Source organism: Henckelia pumila, chromosome 3, assembly GCF_033568475.1.
Source record: "Henckelia pumila isolate YLH828 chromosome 3, ASM3356847v2, whole genome shotgun sequence".
Taxonomy (NCBI): domain Eukaryota; kingdom Viridiplantae; phylum Streptophyta; class Magnoliopsida; order Lamiales; family Gesneriaceae; genus Henckelia; species Henckelia pumila.
This window is the reverse complement of record NC_133122.1, coordinates 34,423,591-34,445,617: the sequence shown is the minus strand read 5'-3', so window position 1 is coordinate 34,445,617 and position 22,027 is coordinate 34,423,591. Positions and strand designations below refer to the sequence as shown.

Genomic DNA, 22,027 nt, shown 5'->3' with positions numbered 1-22,027 from the left:
AATTTAAAATAGTTTGATCAAATTTTTTTTAACTTAAGCATGCGTTGTATCTAAAGATTTTAAACTGACCCAAGGAGAGACTAATGACTAATAACTTAAGGTAATGAGTTGAGTCTGATCCAAGGAGAGACTAATGACTAATAACTTAAGGTAATGAGTTGAGTTTAAACTCAACCTCGTATTTAACTCATTAGTTCTAGATAAATTTAGATCCGGTTAAACGAGAGTTTGAGATGAACTATATTTAATAGACTCGTCCCAACATATATATTAATAATAATATATTTATTATATATTAAATAATAAATATCTTAATAAACAATCATAATTCACAACATTGACGTTAAATATTATTGTTTGGGTGTATTTTTTATGTATTTATTCGTTTTTGAACTTTTATTATATAATTACTAGACTTAAAAAAGTATTTTCAAAATTTTAACATGTTTGTAGGTTGAATATTGCGTCTGCAAGAGAGGGAAGTCTAAAAAATAAAAAGATGAGTCAGTTGTTGGCGAAATGAGTTCTGGTTAGCCAACTGACACCAGATCTATCGCATTGTCATCCTTAATTTCAACGCATTTAATTCATTGAAGTTTCAGAAAACTGAAAATATATAGACTTTTATTTCTAATTTGAATATATATATATACACACACAAAATCTTAAATAGTGGAGAAAATGTACAATAAAACTTTAAACTTTATTTATTTTTATCGTATTCTCACGTAATAAATTGCATATACAAGAATTGTTGCAAATGAAAAGACATTAAATAAGTGAGGATAGTGTTATATCCTTATATGTACATAAAGGATTATATAAAGGTTTACATGCAGCAAGCATTAAATTAAGAAAGTTTTTCAAAATCCTTTAAAATCATTTCTTTTCAACCTATAATTTTTTGTCTTGCTTAATTTTTTTAAATAAAAAAATTATGTTTTATTTTATTATTTACTGTACAATTTTAGGGGCGCCAAAATTTAACATGATCCGACTTGATCAGAAAATATCGGATTACTTGAGATTTTTGGGTTTGGGTCAGATCGAGTTGGACCCAAAAAAAAATCATGTAATAATTATTTATTAATAAAAAATAATTTTTAATTTTATTTTTTAACGAAGTAATTAAATACACAATAATAATCAATATATTATGATTTACATACATTATAACAAAATATGGCTGTCATTCCGGGTTTTCGTTTGAATGTTTGGTCAAAATCAACTCGAAGTGTGTCGATTGTTTTGTAAATTTTTGCACCGACACATCTTGGTAGAATGAGCATAACTTTTCACTAAAAATTTCAATTAAGATGAGGTCGGTGGTATTGGAAAGCCAACAAAAAAAAAACAACTTTGATGTTTATCACTTTTTCAAATTCGGCCTGTAAAAAGTTGAAACAGTAGCATCTTTGAGCTTCCATTGCATTGTTCCAGTGTTGCAGAATAAGGGGTAGCGCCCCAGCGCCCAAGGATCGGCGCTCCAGCGCCTCTGTGATCCAGAAAATTCAATAAGCTCAATTTATCATGATCTGGCCCAATAATTTCCACGGACCTCAAGCCCATGAAAATTAATCGGCTTACTTAAATAATTATTTAATCCCAAAATATAAAAATTAAATAGCCCAAATAATTATTTAAATCTAACCTAAGCCCATTATTTATAACTTAAAATCTTAATTAACTAAAATTAAAAATACCCAAATGGTTGCAGGGAAGCCTTGTACTATGCCTATGGATCCAAAACTTCGTCTTTCAGCTGCTGATGGTGACTTTTAGGATAATTCGGTCCTGATGTGGAAACATATGATTGGTTTAAGGGTAGTTCGATCCTACAGATGGGGTAATACCCCATCTACAGGATCAAGGCCATTGATTGACCAATTTCACGTGGAGCCCACATGATGGCCACACAACTGCGGTGGTATCGAATTACCGGAAAGTTCGGTCCTACCCCATGGGGTACGTGGAGGCATGTGATTGGTCCAATTGATGTGGGCCCCACATGATTGAACCACTCACATGCTGCCACCTATCCCATGGGATAGGGTCGAACGAACCCGAATTACCCATTGGTTTAAATCATGTGGACCCCACATGATTGACATGGGGTCCCATGATTTAAACCAATCAAATCCTGCCACATTACCCATGGGTAGGATCGAATGAACCGTGACTTTTACTAGTTAGCACGTGTGTGTGTGCGCGCACTTGTACAGGTATCTTTTCATTGACTCATTCAACAAAATGCAATGCATTCTTCAACCTACAGTTTCTGTCGTGGTGGGTAAGAGATTTTGAAAGTAATTTTTTTATCACTCTTGCTAGCTCAATGGGATCAGATATCCACTGCTTACCAGCAGTAAAAATTCCAGGAATATGATTCTTCTGCTTTCTTCTGGACGCTCGGCGGTGAAAGTGTGAGGTTTTCGATCTCCAGATGCCAGCCATTTTTTCCGGAGCCCTTTGTTTCCAGTAATGTTCTTGTAGGTTCAATAAATGATTCAGATGGGATTCCTGAAATTGGATATCCAAACGTGATACAGAGGATGAGTGTTGATTATTGAGATCTAAGATAGAACTCTGTAAGATCAGGCGCCCAAACAAAACTTGACAAAATTTCAAAATTTTGTCAAGAAAATGTTGAGAATTGCTTATTTCATACTCTCCCATACCTTACCTCAAATCTGATTTGGGTACTTTCATTCCAAAATTTTCGATAACATCCTTGAATTCAGAATTTAATCGGTTCCAATTTAAAGCCGTGATTCTGCACTATTGTTTTAATTTGTTTACGATACTTTGCTCCACTTCAAGTTTCAACATCCAATGGTCGGATCCAAAATAATCCAGGTGCCATACAACCGACACTGGGAATGTATCATCAACCCAAGTGCTTGTTGCAACATCTCGATCAAGAAGTTCTTGGATATGGGCAGGAGGCAAACGTCGATTATTCTAGGTGAAAGGAGATCATTTGTACTTCACATATATCACGAAGCCCACAAAAATCTAAAGCATAAGAAAAAAATAGCATATGAGAGTTGGTTCTGTCAACACCGCCTTCTTTCTCCGACAGGCCGCGGGGTAAATTTCATTGAAGTTACCCATCACAAGCCATGGAAAATCATTCAGATAGCAGAGCGGTTTAAGCAGGTTCCAAGAGTGAAAACGTTGTGGAGACTCAGGATGGCCATTAAAGCCCGTAAAACGCCACTGTGTGTAGTGATCCTTACTCGGATCACCTACTAAACAGAATTTAGACATGCAATTAACTTAATAAACAGGATATCAGAATAAAATGCGAAAACATTACAAATACTACAATCCCAAGACAAGAAATCTGTAATAATCCAATAGATTATACAACCAAATCGAAAGCTGTATCAACCCAATAACAATAGAAATAAAACCTAGACGAAGCTCCAACTGGCCAACCACTGCCTAGCCTCTCTTGGAACCACCTGCCTCGTCCAATCGCAAACCTACCGCATGGAATATGGTGTCCAAAAACACAGAGTATGAGACGTGAGCATAAAACGCTCAGCACGAGAGTATGAGTATACATGCATGCAAAGTGAACTCCCTATAACTCGAGGTCAAAAGAACAAATAACAGAGACAGACCGACCCTGGTATGTAGCACGATGTGCCGTCGCTGTAGGAAGTGGTGGTAGCGCTTAGTTGTGTCGCCCAAATTAACCCAACTCAGATTAAACAATTAAACATGTAGTAGCGAGAGTAGGGATCGTTCCCACGAGGAAAGTGAAATTTATTTGTGTTCTTAAAATACTGGAAATAAATAAAAGGGGATTTGGGAATTTTAGAAATAACTACTATGCAAGAATTAAAATAAGAAAATCAATAAAATAACGAGACTTGGTATTGGTCGACTATACCCTTGAAAATATTCATTCGATCATCGATTTCCTAAAATAATTAATTCACATTGAATATTGATCATTGGAAATTTAATTCCAGTTTCACCTTAATTTTAGTTAATTAGAAACCAGCATTCTAGATTAACCCTTACCCCATATATTAACCCGATAACAGCAATCTAGATTTAAATCCACGGTAGCATTCATATGAGTGAAACTGATGAATCTAGACAACACATGCACCAGCGGATGTATTTAGCCTAGTCAATTGTTGTTCGTACGAATTAATAAATTTAACAGCAGAAAATATCAAACGTAGTTGCTTCACAAATTAGATGGTTCAAACAATTACGGATTTGAATTCTAATTTAGCAGTAGATTGTATAGCGAAATCACAGGCCTATAATCTCACATACAAGCATAAAATAATCCAGAACAACTTTTGATACTCAATTAAAATAAAACAATAAAAATTTGAATCTCACAAGATAAATAAATTCAAGGGTTCGTCTTCCTCAACCAAGAATAAAAACAAGAAGAATTAAAATCTAAGAACAAGAAAGATAAAACCTAGTCGCCTTGAAGAGTTTTCTCTGCTTCAGCCGTCTCCCTCTCTCTGCGTTCTACTCTCCTTTTTATGCGTCTAAAGATTTCTTTTTATATTGCTTGAAAAGCCCACAAAATAAAGCCCGCAAAATAAAATTTTAAAATCTCAAAATTTTATTTTTTTTATTATGTACGATAGCTCGCTCGATCGGATGAATTGGCCTGATCGAGCGAGCAAATTTCACTAAATTTCTGTCCCGCAAATCTCACGTGGCCCGCTCGATCGCGTTAGTTTGTAGGATCGAGCGCGATAATTTCTCTCACAAATCTGTACGCACACCACAGCAGCGCCCTTCATCTCTTCCTTGAGCGATTGTGTTGCTCTTCGGCGCAAAAGTAGGGCGGTTCCCTTGCTCTTCAGCGCTATCGCGCAGCTCACCTCTTTAACAGCGCATCATCCTTCTTCTTCATCAAAGCGCAGTAGCTCTCTCCACAAGCGCGATAGCGCTTCAAATCTTCTCTCTTGTGTACAGTTAGAGCCCTTCGTTAGAGCGATACCACTCCTTCAAGGGCGCTTCATTAGAGCTGTTGGGTAAACCGCTCTAACGAACCGCTCTACTTTTTCATATTCTTTATTTGCTTCTATTCTTCAATTCTTTTGCACTCCAAACTTCTTCATAAAATGTTGTTTCCTACACAATAAATCCGGGAGAATTTATGTAGACATGAAGCATGAAATATAAACAAAATACTAAATCAACTAAATAAATGCATGCTAAACGACAGTAAAACTTCATTAAAATATGCAACTAAAACACACCTATCAAATACCCCCATACTTAAACCTTGCTCGCCCTCGAGCAAGTATGCAAAAACAAAATAAAAACACAACAAAAACATAAGTAAGGATGAATCATACACAACATAGCCTCAGAGAAGTTTTCCCCCAAAAAATAAACTAACAATGACTCTCGATTATCAATGATACACATTCAGTCGAATGCGAACGCGCGTGTGTGAAATGTTACCCCAGCTACATGAAACTTCAAAAGAGAAAGCTTCAAGACTGTTCGCCGACCTAACAATTCAGTGCAAGCCTCACCATCAAGAACCCGTCCCCCAACAATCCTTCAACACAACACAATTTTCTTGAGATTAATTACGCACCATCGGATTTTGCACCCGACATTGCTTTAGCCCCAATAATTACCCGCATACTTAGCTATAACTAAAACATGATTTTAGAATTTTAATCCCCTCGTATATAGCCCGGATGGAGCATCAACCCCATTAAATCCGCATGCTTAGCCTTGAATTTGATCTTTTAGGATTAGGATTTCAATCCTTTCTAGGCCCGGATGGAGTTGTATAAATTTTTTTTTCTAGGTGTGCCCAAGAGAGTGTATGTCATATCAAAGAAATCATCAAGATTCAAGCACTATCAAGTTCCACAAACACCTATTGTCGTGCAATGGTCCAACATACATCCACGATATCTAATACATCGCTACACTTCACTGGTTAAACATGCGTGCTTAAGAATATTCAACAATCAACCTATGGTTTCTCATGTCCAATCAAGAGTACAATTTTTTTAAAAAATTTCAAAATATTTTCAACTTCATCTTCATAGGCTAGAATGGCTAGAAATCATCCTTTACTTATGCACACAAAACACACATGAAATAATTTACGAACTATATGCAGATACGAAACAAAAACAAATGCAAGACAAAATACCAAATATTGAATGCACCCCTCCCCCCCCCCCCACAGTTATCTAAAGCATTGCCCTCAATGTTCTAGCACTAAAAACACAACACACAACACAAATAACAAAATGATAACGAGATGCAAAATTAAAACAGAACTCCCCTGGTTCAAGTGTTGGCGTTTTCGTCCTCTTTGGCCTCAAGCTGAATAATGGAAGACTCCTATTTAAAATTGGACGGCAGATGGGACGGCTAGGCTCCTAAAAAAAAAGAAAATAAAACAAAAAACAAACAAAACAAAACAAAAACAAAAACAAAAAAAAAATGAAAGAAAGGAAAAAGACACTGGGTTGCCTCCCATCCAGCGCTTGATTTTCAGTCATCGGCTTGACTCTCAGAAGCACTGCTCAAAGAGCGGCTGACGCCCAAAATAAGTGTCATATGACACCACAAATGGGTCTTGGTTCCATAAGCCCTCAAGCTTGGCTATATGTAAACAGTTAAAGCTCGTCACCTCAGCAACACTCCATAGCGGCTGGTAAACATGGGAAGAGAACACCTCCGTTGGCTCTCGGACGCCAACATCTTTTGAAACTGGTACTGATGGAAGAAAAGGATCTTGGGGATGTGTGTATGATAATACTATCGATGAGCTCATATCGATAGACTCTTGAACACCATCATCCTCAAACTCGAGTGGCAATAAAATTCTGTCATACCCTATTTCTTCTAGAACATCTTCCGACTGAGATTCAATAAGAAGAGAAGACTCAAGCACCTCAAAATATTCAGCAAGATTTAATTTGCACTCCCCATCCTGGTTCTCTGAGTCATCATCATCAAACCAAATTGGGTTAGTCACTGCTTGAGTATCTTGCTTCACTTCTTGTTCTCTGTGTTCATGGCAGATTGATCTCTTGATATCCTCTATGTGCTCCACAAGGTGATATCTAGAATTTTTTAGATCTTCTACGGTTTTCACAGTCGATGCCACAAACTTGCTCATGATATCCTCCAGCAAATGTAAGATCAATTGCGAACAACTTCCCTCCTCCTTTTGAAGCTCAAATGGTTGGTCTGTAAAATCTGGGTATTGAGATTGTGAATACCGGTAATAGTCAAACTCTGTCATATCATCTAACAGGTGTCTCATGGTATCCTCATCTTGGCAAAATATTGAAATACCGGTTGTGAATGCTCCATCAATTACCCATCTTCTTGTCACTGCATCCAAACCATCAAGAAAATATGTAAGGAGAGAATAGTTAGAAAAATCATGATACCGGAAGATGGTTTCCAAATCTTTGAATCTCTTCCATGCTGCGTAGAATGGCTCTTCGTGTTGCTGGATAAAACTTGCTAATATTTGTTGACTTGACATCTCAAAGTATTACACCATAAGAATCCTCCTTCGCCTATGCAAAGTTCTTTCTATCTCTGGGTCGTATGGAAATTCTTCTTCTTCCGAAGATTCACCTTCACGCACGAACAAACCAGAGTAGAACTAGGTGGAATAATAACAATAAAAAAAACAAAAACACAAATAAATGAAACGCCTTTCCCCGGCAACGGCGCCAAAATTTGGTAGCGCTTAGTCGTGTCACGCCCAAATTAACCCAACTCAGATTAAACAATTAAACATGTAGTAGCGAGAGTAGGGATCGTTTCCATGAGGAAAGTGAAATTTATTTGTGTTCTTAAAATACTGGAAATAAATAAAAGAGGATTTGGGAATTTTAGAAATAACTACTATGCAAGAATTAAAATAAGAAAATCAATAAAATAACGAGACTTGGTATCGATCGACTACACCCTTGAAAATATTCATTTGATCATCGATTTCCTAAAATAATTAATTCACATTGAATATTCATCATTGGAAATTTAATTCTAGTTTCACCTTAATTTTAGTTAATTAGAAACTAGCGTTCTAGATTAACCCTTACCCCATATATTAACCCGATAACATCAATCTAGATTTAAATCCACGGTAGCATTCATATGAGTGAAACTCATGAATCTAGACAACACATGCACCAGCGGATGTATTTAGCCTAGTCAATTGTTGTTCGTACGAATTAATAAATTCAACAGCAGAAAATATAAAACGTAGTTGCTTCACAAATTAGATGGTTCAAACAATTACGGATTTGAATTCTAATTTAGCAGTAAATTGTATAGAGAAATCACAGGCCTATAATCTCACATACAAGCATAAAATAATCCAGAACAACTTTTGATACTCAATTAAAATCAAACAATAAAAATATGAATCTCACAAGATAAATAAATTCAAGGGTTCGTCTTCCTCAACCAAGAATAAAAACAAGAAGAATTAAAATATAAGAACAAGAAAGATAAAACCTAGCCGCCTTGAAGAGTTTCCTCTGCTTCAGCCGTCTCCCTCTCTCTCTGCGTTCTACTCTCCTTTTTATGAGTCTAAAGATTTCTTTTTATATTTCTTGAAAAGCCCACAAAATAAAGCCCGCAAAATAAAATTTTAAAATCTCAAAATTCTATTTTTTATTCTGCACAATAGTTCGCTCGATCGGATGAATTGGCCCGATCGAGCGAGCAAATTTCACCAACTTTCTGTCCCGCAAATCTCAAGTGGCCCGCTTGATTGCGTTAGTTTGTAGGATCGAGCGCGATAATTTCTCTCACAAATCTGTACTCACACCAAAGCAGCGCCCTTCATCTCTTCCTTGCGCGATTGCGTTGCTCTTCGGTGCTAAAGTAGTGCGGTTCCCTTGCTCTTCAGCGCTATCGCGCAGCTCACCTCTTTAACAGCGCATCATCCTTCTTCTTCATCAAAGCGCAGTAGCTCTCTCCACAAGCGCGATAGCGCTTCAAATCTTCTCTCTTGTGTACAGTTAGAGCCCTTCGTTAGAGCGATAGCACTCCTTCAAGGGCGCTTCGTTAGAGCTATTGGGTAACGAACCGCTCTACTTTTTCATCTTCTTTATTTGCTTCTTTTCTTCAATTCTTTTGCACTCCAAACTTTCTTCATAAAATGTTGTTTCCTACACAATAAATCCGGGAGAATGTTATGTAGACATGATGCATGAAATATAAACAAAATACTTAAATCAACTAAATAAATGCATGCTAAACGACATTAAAACTTCATTAAAATATGCAACTAAAACACACCTATCAGGTGGCTCCCATACCAAAATACCAGTGGATACGCCGGACCCAAATCGATGGAAGTTCATCCACTAACAGGATAGGGTACAACCCTACTAATAGAAATCTTGAAGGAGATAGCTCAATATTCAAATGAATGCAGCATAAATCAATGACATATAAATCATGCAGTCACATAATACATGCATACTCAGTCAGGATATCTCGAACAGTACTTTCGTACCTCAAATACTAGGCAAGCTCTAACCGGCTCTAGTCCACGCCTACAGTCCGCACTACACTGCCAAATGATACTACTATCATTAAAGTGCTCTAAAAGCCGTAACTAGGCTATTGCATACTCCTAAATATTTTTAGGAAACAAAAGCTATACCTCCGTCCGTCGTTAGCCCTTTGCTGTCGATTGCCTCAAAACTAGGCCACAGCTCCGCTACGACGCCTGGATCGCTATGCCGCTTTTGAATTCCCGATGGGACGCCTAGAATTCCCTAGATCTGAGTTAGAAGGCTAAGGAATCGAGAGAGAAGACACTACAACAAAAATGCTCAACCACAACACTTAAAAGACAACGTTTTTTACTAAAAGTGTTGTCTTTTTTAAAAAGACAACGCTTTTAATGAAAAGCGTTGTCTATATATATTTTATTTTTATCAAATACAACGCTTTTTATAAAAAGCGTTGTCTATAAACATTTTTTTTAGGTCAAAGACAACGCTTTTAAAAAAGTGTTGTGTGTGAGCGTCTTTTTTCGATGTACAACAACACTTTTTAAAAAGCGTTGTAGATAAACCTATTTTTTTAAAAAAAATTAAATTAAATAAATAAAACTTAAAATAACCCTTCACGTTAAAAAATAAACCCAAAATCCCCAAACCCTTGTCGCAATGCTCTTTTTCGATTTCTGATGCTCTTGTGGTTACTGAGCTTGACGAAGACCTTGACGAGGGACATCTTCTTCGCAGTGGCTGTAAGGTCGGTCACTTGTTCCGTCGGCTACGTTGTCGTGCTCCGGCGTGTACGACAGGGCTCACCGCCAGACGAGCGCCACACCACGTCTAATTTGAAGATTGTGTAGTCTAGTGTTTCGAGTCCGCAGTCCAAAACAGGTGGGCTCGTAGTGTTTTGAGGTGTTTTGTTCCTGATACTTTTAGCTTCGCATTGCACCATGAATCTATGTTTTTGAATCTCGTTTCAAAGCCATTTTCGTGACCAGTTTTTTCGTAAATTCAGTGAGGAAATCTTCAAATTTATGACTGATTTCAGGTGGATAATTAGGGATACTCAGTCGTGAGATGTGGTGTTCGAGATTAGGAGAGTTTTGAACCTACCCAACCTTTTTTTAGCGATTTCCGACAACGATTTGAATTTTTCCGTTGTGTATAGCCATCTGCTCTATTCCATATTGTTGTATTTTGAGTTAGGATGTTTAAGAGTTTGATTTAACCTGTAGTGTGAAATTTAGTTCTTTTATGTATGATATCTTGCAGTGTAACCGATCCGTGAGTGATCCTAGGAGTCTCCATGTCATGGTGGATGGGCCGAGTGCTCTCCACTTCATCGAACAGTGGGCGAAGATTGCACGCGGCCCAAATCGATACAAACATCATGTTTTTTATGAATATTTACAAAGTAAAATTTTATAATTTGGGTCTGTTTGGGTACTAACACTACTTTGTATTGTAGTTCAATTACAGTGTGACTGAATGCGAATGCTGGTCAATGTGCGTGTATGTTTTCTAATCTAATGTTTATTGATTGCAGTGAAGGCATTGAATGAAATAAAAGCATCACTTGGATGGAGGGCAGTTTACGCTTGGGTTGGTGATGACCCTTGTGGAGATGACAATTTGCCTCCATGGTCTGGTGTCACATGTTTCGTTGTTAGTGGGAGTGACTATAGAGTTGTTACTGAATTGTGAGTTTATGGTCCCTATACTGTTTTCTCAAGAACATGTTATTTCACAGTAGCTTCAAATAGTAAAATTATTTCATTTATTGTTTAATTTTACCGTCTCATGTGGTGTTTTCTGCTAACTGGCAGGGAAGTTTATGTTGTTTCCTTGGTTGGTCCTTTTCCAATTGCAGTTACAAATCTTGTGGATCTTACGAGGCTGTATGATACTCCTTTTTCTCCCCCTGAAACTGATATTTTGAGTTTACTTCTTCTTGGCTTTGAATGAATTGTATTCAAAAAACGAAAACCATTTTCAACGACCTCATGTAAAATGATCTAACTTACAATAAACTGAACTAAATAATGAACTTCTGAAGACATCACGACATTACAAGAAATTTAGAGTTACATTTACTTTGGATTTTCCAATTTTCACCTCTTTGCATTCTGAATCCGCATTGCTTGTGGCAGGGATCTACATAACAACAAATTGACTGGGCCAATTCCATCACAAATCGGGCGGTTGAAGCATCTCAAGATCCTGTAAATTCTTTTACTTTCTAATTCAGTAAGCTTTATGTTTTTAGTGTTTGGCCGTGTGACATAAGAATAGTACATTTTGTCTGGTACATAGATTAAATGATGCAAATGTGTAGGCGTGTGAAATTTAAAATATGCGCAAGAGATTCTCAAGTTGAGATGTTCATATCAAAGTATGGCAACTCTATTTAAGTGATATATATAACGCTTTTTGATTTTATTTGCGTAATGATATGGATTGTGGCATTGATCACTTGTTCTTTTACATCGTTGATTTTTTTCCTTTCGTTAAGTGTTCAAAAAATTGCAAGTCTAAATTAGTTCCATGAAAGATGACCCAGTTAAGAAGCACTAAGAGAGTCCAGTTGGGTTTCTTCTCTTCTTTTTCTTTTTTTCATGAGTAAAATGTTCTCTCTTTCCTGAATTACTTTTTTATTTTGTGGTTTTTTCCTATTTTCACTAGGAATTTGAGGTGGAATAAATTTCAAGATGCTATTCCTCCTGAAATTGGTGAACTAAAGCAGCTAACACATCTGTAAGTGATATATTTTTTTAGACATTTCAAATATGTGGGTACTACTTTCGCATAAAGCTTATTTTTGCGCGTTTGAAAGACTAATATATGAGTCGTGTGCAGCTATTTGAGTTTTAATAATTTCAAAGGTGAAATCCCGAAGGAACTTGCAAATCTTCCTGAGCTTTGTTATCTTCTACTACATGAGAATCGTTTGATAATTGGGAGGATCCCACCTGAATTGGGAACTTTGCCGAAGCTACGCCAACTGTAATATTACGTGCTAATGACTTAAGATGTGCTATTTGTTGCTGTTTTCTCCATTTACCTATTCTTTTTTTGATTATTTATAGGGATGTTGGTAACAACCAGTTGATTGGGACTATAAGAGAACTTATTCGTATTGAAGGATGCTTCCCAGCACTTCGTAATCTGTATGCTTTGCTAATTTAACACTAATTTGTTTGACTATTGCGTTGATTTTGCTAATTTCAATTATCTAGGCTGTCTTTAATGAGACCAATATGTTTTAATGTTATAGTTAACTTAATAACAATTACCTTACCGGGGGCATTCCATCACAACTTGCAAATTTTATCTTAGTGAGTTTGTATTGTAGTTCAATTGCAGATTTAATTTTGTTGGTTGATCTGTGTAAGCAATGCGACAGCTAGGTAGACAACCATGTGCAAAATGAATGAATCTTCAGAAATCCAACTCCATGATATTCTTGCTACTGCAACTATTGAAACCAGAAATAAATCAAGAGATGATCATTTTTTCAGACTAGTACTGCTCTGGAATGAGGTATCATCTTCATTTAATTTATCCCTTTCTAGTTTTCCATCACCAAAACATTATTATTTAAGCTAGCTAGAGCGAGTTCGTTGATGAAAATTGAAGAGCCAAAGCTTGAGTTTTGATGATCAACCAAGCACATGCAAACACTCCCATTTTAATTTTATACACAAGCTATTTAATTTTCATGAAATATATATATATATATGTTACAGTAGTGGAAATTGGCTTCTGGGAGAGACCAAAACGGCAAAACCTTATTTTGCATTTTAATTATTTAGCATCACAACATAAATAATGATCCATATTAATTCTTTAAGAATGTATTCGATCTCCTAGTTAGTTAATTACCACCCTGTCTCTCATTTCAGCATTTAATATGATTATTAGTTACTGTTTCATGTTCACTTAGCATCTCATGGCTTCATGTGCAGGATATTGGAGGGGCACAAAGATACCTTCACTCATATTAAGCATAAGAAGGTACAAATAATAAAGTTGACCAGATTTTCAATCACTTAAAATCTTGTTTTGTATATATTCTCATGCTTACGAACTTCTGCTTGGTTTTTGTGATTTCATTGGGTTTTCCTTTTTTCTCTTCTCATTGTGTAGGTATTTTTCTTTTTCTTTCGAAATGTTTTTGTTGCATTACACTGCTATTAAATGTGAAATTTACAAATTTTTTGTTGCCTACTGTTACAGATCTATCGTTGTTCGTTGTTGTTTCAACTTAGGATGTGTTTGGGTTTCTGTAAAACCTGATTTGTGCTTTGTTTTGTCTACTGCCACATGATGTGGGTTCTTTCACCCCCCCCCCCCTTCCCCTTTTTATATGTGCATTAGATTTAGCTGCAACACAGGTGATGCCATGGGGATGAACATGGTTTCGAAAGGTGTTCAGAATGTCTTAGACTGACTTGAAAATGATTTTCCTGAGATGGATGAACATTAATGTCTGGATGGTGGTGTAATAGCTGTACTTCAGTCCTTAATCGATGACGATGTAAGAGATTTTCTTTCCAATGTAATTACGAGTCAGCAAATTCAGTTTTTTTATAAGATGTATGTGCTGAATTTATTTTGAAAAATACATATTCTGAAAAAGAAAAATACATATTATAACTAACATATTAATGGAGCAAATATCTGTTTTAGATTTTCCCTAAAAATTATTTGGAAAAAAAAACAAAAAAAAAACATTCTTACTGTTACATTTGTAGCCAAAAATTGAAACTACTTTTTCTTTTATGGAAAAAGTACCCAGCCTACTTAAATTGTTTGTTTTCAAGTCGTGGCTTCTGTATCCGTCTATGCTATTATAACTAACATATTAATGGAGCAAATATCTGTTTACAATCATGTTGTATTTTTATTGAAACTGTTTAACTTTCCCATTTTCTTTATCTTGGTAGAAACTATATGGGTACTGAGCTGCTCAAATTTAGCGGTGAAGGTAACAGCTTGCTTCTCAAAGATCTTTGGCATTACTCGAATGCCATTATGTGCTGCTCAGTGAAGGTAACTTTCTCTACTTGCTCTTAAGCGCATCCGGTCTCATAATACATGTTAAGAGCATAGCATATGTTTTGATTGGTCTCATTTAAGCTTGGAACTTCTAAACTTTTGCAGGCATTGCCGGTTTTTACTTTTTCGAACCAAGCCGATCTTGACATGCTTGAGACGACGTTGGTTGCTCTTCAAGACATACCGTTGGAAAAGATATTTGATGATCATGGAAGGAAAAATCTATGCTCCCTGTTTCCACAGAAAATGAATCAGGTTGGAGAATTCTCATACTTTGAACAATATTTGAAAGTGAACAATAAAACATACACTGTAGTAAGAATTGAAATGGTTTACCTTTTAAACCCCAAATATAGGTTATAGTTCGAGTATGATTCTTAATACTTTAGGTTGCATTCTTTCGGTGAGGAATTTGATGGTGTCTGCCTGCCGTGTGGATAATGATATTAATGCATAGCCCTTCTTGATGGTATAAAATGTGCTACTTTTGTCTTGATTCTAGGTATAAAATGTGCTAAAGCTTGGTCTTTGTGGCGGATGAACTATTCAGATATCAACCATGAGCTGTACAAAGGGTACCTAATGGGCAGCGAAGAGCGAGAGATCAATGAGATCATGGGAGGTTGGTTGATAATTTGATATCAAGTTTTTTTTGCTAATCTCTTTGTTGCTGATCATATGCATCAACTTATAACCATGGCTTTGAAATTTTATTTATGTTTGTTGCTTTTGTTCAGCGCATTCCTAGTCCTCCAAATGGATTTAACATTCTGAGAGTTGGTCTGATCGTCGACTCCGGTTTGAGGCAGAAAGCATAGCGCACATGACCGAGATGAACATGGAGAATTCGATTATTTGTTAAATTTGAATGATTTTTGTTATATTTGAATGATTTATAATAATATTGAAATTGAAATATTGTATATTAGATTTAATTTTCAAAAATTTTGAATATTGAGTGATTTATAATATTGAAAATTTGTGAGCCTTGGCACCCAATTTATAGACAACGAACGTTGCATCCGATCCCGATCGTTGCGTCCGTTCCTGGCACGAACGTTGCGTCCATTCCCGAACATTGCTTCTGTTGTGCCTGATGTCCCATCAAGTGCGTAAGCAGTGACGTTTTTCCGATGGCATGAACGTTGCTTCCGTTCCCTTGAACGTTGAATCTGTTCTGCCTGACCCTCCGGACTATTTATGATCATTCTGGGTCTAAAACCGGGCTTTGCTAATCCATTAGAAGTCCCCTTAATCATGTTTATTGGATTAATTAACAGTTAATCGCTAGAACTAGGTTGGCGCTACTACATTCTCCTCCACTTAAGATATTTCGTCCTCAAAATCAGATCTTAAGTACTGAATGTAAAACAAGATGCAGAAACATTCTTTATTCAAATCAAACGTTTACAGAGTTTACAACTGAATACAACTCGAAAATGAAATCAAAATAACTCAGGATGTTTTGCACGCATCCTGTCTTCGAGCTCCCAAGTAGCTTCCTCAGTGCCTCGACACTGCCACTGAACTAAAACTAGAGGAATGACTTTATTTCGCAAGACCTTATCCTTATGATCCAGGATACGAATAGGTCTCTCAACATAGGTCAAATCCTTATCCATCTGAACCTCAGATCGCTGAAGAATATGAGACGGATCTGCCACATACCGTCGCAACAGATATACGTGGAACACGTTGTGAATACTGGACAGATACGGTGGCAAGGCCAGACGATAAGCCAAATCGCCAACGCTCTCCAAAATCTCAAACGGACCGATAAATCTGGGAGATAACTTGCCCTTAAGGCCAAATCTGAGAATCCTGCGGAAAGATGAAACTCTAAGAAACATTTTCTCCCCAACATCAAACTGCAGAGGCCTACGCTTAGTGTTAGCATATATGGTCTGACGATCCTGTGCAGCCTTAATCCGTTTCTTGATCTAATCAACAATATCTACTGCATGTTGGATTAACTCCGGTCTCTCAGCCTGTCTCTCCCCCACTTCTTCCCAAAAGAGTGGAGTACGACAACGTCGTCCATAAAACGCCTCAAAAGGTGACATACCAATGCTATTATAATAGTTGTTGTTGTACGCGAACTCAATCAACGACAAATGATCCTGCCAGGCTGAACCAAAGTCCATAGTGCATGCTCGAAGAATATCCTCCAAAGTACGGATAGTGCGCTCTGACTGACTATCTGTCTCCGGATGATAGGCAGTACTCAAACTGAGAGTAGTGCCCATCGCACGCTGAACACTCCCCCAGAACCTGGAAGTAAACCTGGGGTCTTGATCGCTGACAATGCTCACAGGCACTCCATGAAGTCGAACGATCTCCTGAATGTACAACCGCGCCATGCGATCTACAGAATACTCTCGGCTATAGGCAATGAAATGCGCTGACTTCATGAGTCGGTCTATCACCACCCAGATATCATCACAGTTCCTCGAGGTCATCGGCAAATGGGTCACAAAATCCATCGTGATCAACTCCCATTTCCACTCAGGAATAGGTAGACTGTGAAGCAAACCTCCAGGTCGTCGGTGTTCTGCCTTGACCTGCTGACAAACCAAGCATCTCGAAACATACTGATGCACGCTGTGTTTCATTCCTTTCCACCAAAAACGAGTACGTAGATCCTTGTACATCTTGTTACTCCCTGGATAAATACTCAACTTAGTGTGATGCGCCTGAGACAAGATCTCCTCTCGCAACTCTTCATCCTGTGGAATCACAAGCCTACCAGACAAACACAAAAAACCATCTGACTGATAGTGAAATCCAGAAGAGCTACCCTCGTTAGCTAGGCGAGCTAAATGCTGGGTCTTTGAGTCTAACATATGAGCCTCTCGAATCCGCGAATACAAAGCTGGCTCAGATAAGATTGCAAACATCTGGATACTCTGCATACCTTTCTTGTGCTTGAAGGTATACCCTGAAGAACAACACTCCTCGATAGCACTAGACATCAAACAAGTCTGAAGTGCAGATAGTCGCACCTTGCGACTCAAGGCATCAGCAGTGAGATTAGCATCTCTCGGATGGTACTTAATCTCGCAATCATAGTCCTTAAGCAAATCCATCCAACGTCTATGTCTCATGTTCAACTCTGCCTGAGTGAACAAATACTTAAGACTCTTGTGGTCGGTGAAGATCTCAAATTTCTCGCCATACAGATAATGACGCCAGATCTTCAAAGCAAAAACAATGGATGCAAACTCCAAATCATGGACTGGATAGTTGTCCTCGTGAAGCTTCAGCTGTCTAGAAGCGTATGCGATCACATGCCCATTCTGAGTCAGAACACAACTTAACCCCTGAAGAGAAGCATCAGTGTACACCACATACCCTCCAGATCCTGACGGTAATGCCAACACCGGCACAAAAGTCAACCGTCGTCGAAGCTCACAAAAATTCTCCTCGCACTCAGAAGACCACTCGAAATCCACACCCTTGCGGGTAAGCTGCATCAAAGGTCGAGCTAACTGAGAGAAGTTGAGAATGAAACGACGATAATATCCTGCTAGACCCAGAAAACTACGGATCTTAGCAATTGTTGTCGGACGCGACCAATTAAGAACAACCTCAATCTTGCTTGGATCAACAGAAATTCCCTCCCTGGATATGATATGGCCAAGAAAGACCACGCGATCCATCCAAAATTCGCACTTACTCAACTTGGCGTACAACTGCTCTCCAGTCAGTAGGTGGTTCACTTGCATTCATGTATACTCATACTCTCGTGCTGAGCATTTTATGCTCACGTCTCGTACTCTGTTTTTCTGGACACCCTATTCAATGGGGGCAGGTTTGCGATTGGATGAGGCGGGTGGATCCAAGAGGGGCTAGGCAGTGGTTGGCCAGCAGGAGCTTTGCCTAGGTTTTTATTTTTTTTGTTGTTGGGTTGATACAACATTCGATTTGGTTGTATAACTATTTGGGTATTTACAGATTCTTTTCCTTGGGATTGTATATTGTTTATGGTTTCCGCAATTTATTTCTTTTTACTGTTTTATTAAGTTAATTGCATGCCTAAGTTCTGTTTAGTAGGTGATCTCGGTAAGGGTCACTACATCTCCTCTCCCATAATGGCTTGATTTTAAGGGCTTTTGGGACTCTTTTATAAAGAGTTAGAGTAGGTAGTTTTATTTTGATATCGGACAGTGTCCGTAATATTAGTCAAGCAATGAGGCCTTGGAGAGGTGTCAAGAAGTCGTAGCGAAGCTGTGCCCAAGCTCTGGGCATTCGACATCAGCGGGCTGACGACGGACGAATGTATAGCTCTAGCTCTAGGGAATCATGGGGCGATGTTGCTAGGCGCTCTTACCATGATTCGATGGGAAAGTCGGAAATTGTTGTTCCGAGTCACAAGGAGTTGTGAGCCCACGGCTAGCTGTATCCCTGAACCATTGAGGGTCACACAGAGTAATGGATTTTTAATCCCCGTTGAGATAGTTAAATTTAAAGAGTTAAATTTAATGAACAAAGAAGTTGGACTTCTTAATTATGAGTAGAGGAGTGAGATATCCTAAAATGACATAGGGATGGGCATTTTTGAAAACTACTGAATTCGGATTCAGAAAAATTTATCTTGACTTTAAAAGGTGCAGAAATGGTTTCTGTGCACATTGGTGAAATCGGTTTATCAATCGGAGTCATGATGAATTTATATTAATTTCTGAACATGCGGGCTTTGCTTGTCGGGCTTGAACTTATGACTAATGGGCCCTAAGCTGTTAGTGGCCTACATTATAAATAAGTTATTGCAGTACAGAAATTAGAGACAACAGGTCACAAAATTTTCGAAAAACCCTAGTTTTTTCCTCTGAAGTGGCCGCCCCCTTTTCCCCTCTGCCGGTAAAATCCAGTCTGTGAATTTTGAATTACAGTCTGGTTTAACGGATCAAATTCGTTAATCTCTTCGTAGAAATTTCTGATAGATTTTCTAGTGCAATCTATCAGAGGGATTAATTATCCGTTCGTGGACCTGATTGAAGAATAGTTCGTCCATCAGTTCCAGGGATATACAACAAGAGCAGAGCAATCTTTTGGTGTCCATAATCTCGCTTCGAGATTGGAGGTAAAAATTTATAATTGTAGGGCAAGTGGGAGATTGAAAGAGTAGGTGCCCGGTGAGCCAACTTGTGGCTAAGGGCTTTGATGACTCTTTTGTATAAACAATCTTTTGTTTAATATAATTTACACTTTTATTAATGGCAATGACTTTAACTTTCTTCATATTGTTATATTGTGATATACTATTGTTGTTTTGATAAAGACCTTGAATATACTATAGTGTATGTAAGATGTGGTAGAACATGGGGATGTCTATCATGAAACACATTTTATAGTCACTGTATATTCTAAACTGTTCCTAGTTGATTGAGTCGTCCGATAATAAGGATAAGGATCGCTCGAGTTTGAGACTAGCATTTGCGATGCAGAGTACCACGTTTCATTGGTAAGGAACATAGAGATGTTCAAAGCATGCAAATGGATATTCATATGATGAATGATCGAACTACCCTATTCGGACTTTCCAAGTGGTTATCACTTATCGAATGAATAAAGTCCACGGTTTTGGTTGTACACCATTAGTCCTTACTACTTGAAACATCATTGAGACTCTATATGCTAGTACTGTGCTTTGACTCGTTTACCGACTCTATTGGGGTCATCAGGTGTCGAGATTGGGTACAGTTACAACACATATAGGAGTCGATGCTTTGTTGTCAAGGATTCACCACATACTTGCGAGTGTGGATATCATATGCGATCTGAGGAGATATTAGTGTGACGAATCTCTGGCCAGAGTACATCAAAGAAAAATAATCATGCATTACATTCTTGCTCTAAAAGTCTTAACTAAACTATTGCATACTCCCAGGGCCCCACCTTGAGACGAACCCAAATAATTTTAAAATAATTAGTATTTAAATTACTATCCAAATAATTTTAATTAATGAAAAATGATATAACAAAACAAAGAAATTGAAAAAACTATTGCTCCAAATGAGTTAAAATCACCACAGACTCTAATGGTTCACTAACTCTATTAAAATTATATATAATTTCCTCATGCGGCCCTGCAACCGATTTAATCTGAGCATGAAAGTTTTTCGCAAATCTTTATTGCATCATATATAGGTAGACATAACGTCAAGTTTTTCTTACTTATTATGCAATTAAATCATATTTACTACCCAGACTACGGATTATAAAATTGAGTAATTTTACAAAAGGTAGCATTTTTCTTTTCAATTTTTTTTTTCATTTACTAATGGTTGGTGCGTCATTATTTTACTATATTTATATTGCACTAATTTACTATCTCCCCTATATATGTATATTTTTTTTTAGTTTTTGAGTTTATTATTTAATACTATTTTATATTGTTTATGAATTTAGTTAAATAGTTTCATTCTTGCACAATTATTCATCATAAAATGTCAAAAAAATGCGATAAAAATGAAATTTTAATGTGTAGGTTTTTTAAATTATATGTATATATATATATGCACACATAATTAATGAAAGATATATTTTTAACTTTTCTTCGGGTCTCATTTTTATGGGAAAGGATCCCCTACTGTGGAGGATCCCACGGTAGCCTCAGCAATGGGTGTTGTGCCTTAATTATGGAAAATAATCAATTGCAAATCTTATCGTTTGTCGTGTAAGGTATTTTTATGGTTTTTTTTTAATTTAATAAAACATTTTAGGTTTAAATTTGTTTCTTTTTCTTTTGTTTTCCTTCTCACGACTCATCCTTTTTCTTCTTTTTTTTTTATCTTCCATTCAATTTTTTATTTTTATTTTTATTTTTACAGGGAAGACTCCAATATACAAGGTTTGTATGTATGTATGTATGTATGGTCATGTAGGACTAGGTTATAGCTTGTGATATATAATAATTCTTGGTAGGGATGAAGAATTTTTCTTGGCTTCTTTGCTTGTACTTTTGTTTTAAAATTATTTTTAAGTTATTTAAAAGAAAATATATGATTTTTTATTAAATTAGTTGATTATATATATATTATCGTGGATTTATTAATCAATAATTAGTAATTATATAAAATCATTAATAATATATCGTGCGTGGTTTTTTAATTATGAAATTGCCTTTCATTTTTGCATATTTTAGAAAATTGGTCGTTATGTTTTTTTTAATAATATTTGTAAAATATTATAAACAAAAATTATTATTATAATTTACTCTAAGATTAAAACTTTTTCCTTACAAATATTATATTTATTAGTAATAAGATTATCATTTGTCATATACCACTCTATTTTGATTGAAATTGATTGCAATTGATATACTTGATGTAAGACCTGAAAATATTAAGTTCTTAATGACGGAATTTAAGATTTAAATTCCGAATAAAAAAAAGATGAATTTAAGAATTTATGGAAATTAGAGATTTCAATTTCGGGTCAGAAATATTTAATTTGAGGAT

General features: G+C 36.7%; 1 pseudogene; it reads left to right on the top strand.

Moving 5' to 3' along the window:
* Positions 1-10,817: 10,817 nt before the first annotated feature.
* On the top strand, positions 10,818-15,382 carry LOC140888447 (uncharacterized; annotated as a pseudogene).
* Positions 15,383-22,027: the final 6,645 nt, after the last annotated feature.